Here is a 6,000-nt window from a genome sequence, read left to right as displayed (position 1 = left end):
ATAACCTGCTGACCTAGAAGCAACAGTGCTACCCACTGAGCCACAGCTGACACACAATTGGTGCCCCTGCACAAATCGCACACTGTTGCTTGGCGTAGAGTGGCCTAACTAGCCGTCCTTCAAGGGACCTCTGCAGGCCGCCCAATAAACAATACGTGAAAGATTTTTAAATGTTCCTGCTGATGGAATCGGACGTATGAAAACTCTGCAGCACGAACGGGCGCTCCATCCAAATTATGGGGTGGCCTTTCCCTCCCTCATTTGCACATTTCCTGGGGCCTTAATGAGCCTCGTGCACGGATTGTGTGCCAAGCTCGCTGGCTGGCTGCCTTGTGAGCAGTAAGCACCTCAGGTAGGCCCGATAATATAGGGCATCCGCCATTTGGGGTTGCCAACTCTGGTTGGATGTATTCCTGGAGGCTTCAACACATGACCTCCCACCTCCAGCTGCCCGGCCCCCACACTATCTTTTTATCCCAATACTTTTACAATTAATGAACAAAAGCGTTCAAAGATAATTTTTTTTAAAAACATTTTTTTTTATGCTTTTATGACTTTTCTCCCAGGTTACTTGCGGCCGTGTCCGATCTCCAATTCCTGGTGACTCCAGGAGGGTTGGCAACCCTACCGCCATTCCAGTACCAGCCCTACCATTACACATCGCTACTCAGTAACAATGGCGTTAGATGGTATTTTATGGGAGGGATTAAGACTCAGGGTTGTTTTCCTAACTTGGAGCGGGTTTCCAGCAGGAATTTCCCATCCGCCAAAGGTAGGAGGAGGTCATTGGCGATTGTAGCCGCTGGGCCTCGTTCAAATACCTTCAGTCCGCTTCCCGCCGTTCCAGTTGCCGGTTGACGAAGATAGGGGGTGTCTCAGGGGAGGCAAAGTGAGGGATGGGGGCAGTCAGGAGAGGGGGGGCCGCCACTTTTGCATGTGTAGGACCTGGGGAAGCACGCCTGCTCCTCCTGGCCCCACAAAGGAAAGTGTCTGACTTAACCCGGGGTGGGGGGTGGGGGGTCTCTTCTTCATTCCCGATGGCTGTTTACCCACTCTGACCCGGCAGCTTCCCTCACTCAGGCCTCGGCTTAAAACCGCACCGAGGTTCTCGTGACGTAACGAGACCCTGATCTACATAAATTCATCGGGACCCCGCCTGCTTTAGGCGTCCACCTGCCCAACCTTGTAGGTTAAGATTGCATGCAGCCAGAGATGGGTGAGTTAAGACCAGGTAACTAACCTGCCCAGTTTTAACTGCCCACACGGTCGGTTTCTTCCAGACGGCTAAGATTAAAAGCAACCCCACAGTTACTTGTGCAACAGGATATTCCTAATAGCACAGTGATATATTCACAGGATCAAAATGGATCGGAAAAGTATAGGGTGAAAACCCGGATGCTCATTCCACAAGATGAAGATGGAATTCTGATGGGACCAGCACCACCTTAGCCAAAGCCCAGGATCTGGTGGTCTCTGGCAGTCCCAGCTGCCCATGGGTTACTCGGTTTGGCGATTGGTAACCTCTAGAGAGAAGGACAGAGGAGGAAAATGGCAGAGTAGGAAGGGGAATGAGATTGGTTCCTATAATTTCTTCATGGGATACCCAAGCCCGCAAAGGGATCAGCCTGTGCTCTCAGTCGCAATTGGAACTGGCACACTAGAATGGGCCTCAGCACCCTCGCTGAGCTGAGGAGAGGGGAAAAAAATCAGCCAGGCTTCCTGCTCCTGATCGCAATCCAGTGAGCCCTGCTGGAAAATGAACACTGTGTGGACATTGGGTGGGGGCAGGGTCAAGCTTGATTGGGAAGCCTCACATTTGAAGAATGGTCACTGGAAGCTGGCCAGTGTCACTGGAAATGTAGAGTTAAAACCTCTGACACATCCGAGTCAACCCTGATCCAGTCCTCACCCCAGCTCCACACGCACGCACGCAACGGCACGCACACACACACGCACGCACACATACACTTGGAAATATATCGCCGTTCCTTCATCGTCGCTGGGTCAAAATCCTGGAACTCCCTTCCTAACAGCACTGTGGGAGAACCTTCACCACACGGACTGCAGCGGTTCAAGAAGGCGGCTCACCACCACCTTCTCAAGGGCAATTGGGGTTGGGCAATAAATGCCGGCCTCGCCAGCGACGCCCACATCCCATGAACGAATAAAAAAAAAACACATACACATACCCACACACACATACACACAGGGGCCATTGGATAGTGATCAGGACAGAGGACTCTGGCTGTTTTCCCCCTCCCCAGTGCAGGTGCGAGGGTAGTTATAGTCCCCCCGCTACTGAGATCCAGAGATCAGCTGACTTAGTATAAACCAGGAATCAAACCTGGGACCTTATGGTCTGTGCAGGTCATGTACACACTCACTTTATCAACAACCAGCAGGCAAGCCAACTCCTGCCTATTTTCTTCTATAAATCCCTGAAAACATTCAGCAGGAGTCACCTGAGGGAAGAGAAAAATAAGGTATCCCTGGGAAACTGTTTCCCACTTGACCCGAGCAGACTTGTTTTCGAGGCTTTGAACAAACAAAGCCTGCGGATTTTTATTTACTCATCTCTGCAGGATTTTGTTTGCTGAAATAACTGACAAAACCTCGTGATCCCACCACCCCCCCCAAAACCACCAACCCCCACCGCCCCCCCACCACCCCAATCAAAAAAAACCCGACTCTGATCTTTTCCTTTGGCTACTTACAGAGTCGTGTGCAATCCGATACTCCCTGCAATGTTTATGCTATGTGGGTAATGGATCCAGGTTTGGTGGTTAACAGGCCAGAATTCTTCTGTGTCTGCCTTTTTGCAGACTGTTTTTGAAAAATGCTAATATTTTATTTTGACTGTTTCTTGAGGCTGGAATTCTCTGAAATATGAACTTGATGTTTGACTTGTGCTGATGTCTCACCTTATTGAGTTTTGGTTCATATTGGGTGTGAAATCACAGTGTTTTCAATAGAGGGTTGGTTATAAACCTGGACATACAAAGAGACCGACAGACAGACAGACATCGAAGACACAATGAGGAAGCGGCTAAACTCAGATCTGGAGTGTGCAACCCAGGCTGACGTTCTGGGGCAGTGCTGACAGAGTGCTGCACTGTCGGAGGTGCCGTCCTTCGGATGAGACGTTAATCTGAGGTCCCACCTGCCTGTTCAGGTGGATGTGAAAGATTGCACGGCATTACTTCGAAGGAGAGCAGGGGAGTTCTGTTGTCCTGGCCAATAATCCTCCCTCAACCAACATCACCAAAAAACAGATCAACTGGTCATTCATATCTTTGCTGTTTGTGGGATCTTACTTTGTATAAAATAGTTGCCTATATAACGAAGGTCAGAGCTATTCATTGTATGTGCATCACTTTGAGATTTTTCTCAAAGGTGTGATAAGGTGTTATATAAACAGAAATCCCTGCTTCAGATTGAGAATCGAACAATTCAATTTGGATTCATCCAAGGACATAGAAATTTGGACCTGCTTGTTTTTTTAATGGGTGTTGCTGATCCTGCAACAAAATGGCCACTGGGATCATCTGATGAATGAAGAGCAACTCCCGAGCTACTTAGACCAAAGGTCCCAGGTTGATTGGCCATGCAGTCTGTGCTGAGTCAGCTAATCTCAGCTGTGGCAGCAGCGGTCGACGCTACGATTGGCTGAGCGGCCCTGGGTTGGGGGAGGGGGAGAATCGGCCAGGATTCCCTCCCCGACCCGTGCGCATGGGAACGTGGGGGTGAGAACAGGGTCGGGCTGAGCTGTGATGCCCACCAGCGTCGACCAACCCGCCAGCTCCCGCTGTCTGGGCTTGCACCTGAATAATGGCCCCATGGGTGAGATATCAGTGGGCGAGACAGCACCAGTGGGAACAAGTGCCAGCGTTCTTCAGGACGCAGGGTGAGAGACGGGTAGGGCAAGCCTTAGAGAGGATACAGACGAGATTTACTAGAATGATACCAGGGATTTGGAGTTCAGGGACTTCAGTTTTTTGGAGAGACTAGAGGAGCTGAGGTTGTTGGCAGCAAGTTACCCAGCTTTCAGGAGAACAGCGTCCACGACACCACACAACCCTGCCACGGCAACCTCTGCAAGACATGCCAAATCATCGACACAGATACCACCATCACACGAGAGGACACCACCCACCAGGTACGTGGTTCATACTCCTGTGACTCGGCCAACGTTGTCTACCTCATACGTTGCAGGAAAGGATGCCCCGGAGCATGGTACATTGGCGAGACCATGCAGACACTGCGACAACGGATGAACGGACACCGCGCAACAATCGCCAGACAGGAGGGTTCCCTCCCAGTCGGGGAACACTTTAGCAGTCAAGGACATTCAGCCACCGATCTTCGGGTAAGCGTTCTCCAAGGCGGCCTTCGAGACACACGACAATGCAAAATCGTCGAGCAGAAGTTGATAGCCAAGTTCCGCACCCATGAGGACGGCCTCAACCGGGATCTTGGGTTCATGTCACGCTACACGTAACCCCACCAGCAAAAGGGAAAAAAAAGTTATCTGTTTTTAATACTCTCTCTCTCTCTCTGCCATTTGGGTCTCTTTCTTTCAGTCTGTGTAATCTGACACAATGTATATTCAGTGTACTGGGATGTGCTGTTCTCCGTGACTGGCCTGTTTGAATAACAACGACACCTTTTGACTGGTGTGATGGTGTCCCAGCCTAATATAAGATATGCGATTTGAGAACCTTTTCACTCATCCACCTGACGAAGGGGATAATCTCCGAAAGCTTGTGATTTTAAAATAAAACTGTTGGACTATAACCTGGTGTTGTAAGATTCCTTACATTAGAGCAGAGAAGGTTAAGGGGAGATTTAATAGAGGTGTTCAAAATCATAAGGGGTGTTGATAAAGTAAATAAGGAGAAACTGTTTCCACTGGCAGAAGGGTCAGTAACCAGAGGACACAGATTTAAGGTAATTGGCAAACATGAGTGATGGGGGGATGAGGAGAATTTTTTTTACGCAGCGAACTGTTATGATCTGGAATGCGCTGCCTGAAAGGGTGGTGGAAGCAGATTCAATAATAACTTTCAACAGGGAATTGTATAAATACTTGAAAAGGGGAAATTTGCAGAGCTATGGGGAAAGAGCAGGGGAGTGGGACTAATTGGATAGTTCTTCAAAGAGCTGACACAGGCATGATGGGCTGAATGGCCTCCTTCTGTGCCGTAAAATACTATGATTCTATGAAATAAAAGGGAATAATCGTCAGGCAGGTGAGACTTTTTGGTCAGTGTCAGATTATCCTGGCTGTCCATTCAGTTGCATGCTCATGCTGGTGTCGGATGGTCATGTATCCATGGTCTAGATATCATAGAGACTCTGGTCCAACCCATTCAAGGACTCTGCAGACCTGGAGTTCATCTTCTGCAATTCAGTGGGTCTGTGGTATCTGAGGTCCCTCGCAATCTAGAGGCACAGAGGGTTTCATTGTGGTGGGCCAAATGATTGTGAAATTCTTGGTCAGTGCTGTCCAAGTTCCCTGAAGGGCAGATTTGAGAGTGAAGTGGCTCAAAACCCTCAGAGGAAGCGACAAGTATAGCATTGGAGAGATTGGATATTGGAGATAGACACATAGCGGCCATGGAGAAAGTGAGACCCAGATCATGGAGATGGATAGACAGATCATGGAGATAGAGAGACAGATCATGGAGGTAGGGAGACAGATCATGGAGGTAGGGAGACAGATCATGGAGATAGAGAGACAGATCATGGAGATAGAGAGACAGATCATGGAGGTAGGGAGACACATCATGAGGTGGTGAGACAGATCATGGAGGTGGTGAGACAGATCATGGAGATAGAGAGAGAGATCATGGAGGTAGAAAGACAGATCATGGAGGTAGAGAGACAGATCATGGAGATAGAGAGAGAGATCATGGAGGTAGAAAGACAGATCATGGAGGTAGAGAGACAGATCATGGAGATAGGGAGACAGATCATGGAGGTAGAGAGACAGATCATGGA

The sequence above is a fragment of the Heptranchias perlo genome, chromosome 14 (genome assembly GCF_035084215.1).
Source record: "Heptranchias perlo isolate sHepPer1 chromosome 14, sHepPer1.hap1, whole genome shotgun sequence".
Classification (NCBI taxonomy): domain Eukaryota; kingdom Metazoa; phylum Chordata; class Chondrichthyes; order Hexanchiformes; family Hexanchidae; genus Heptranchias; species Heptranchias perlo.
This window is presented reverse-complemented; position numbering follows the sequence as displayed.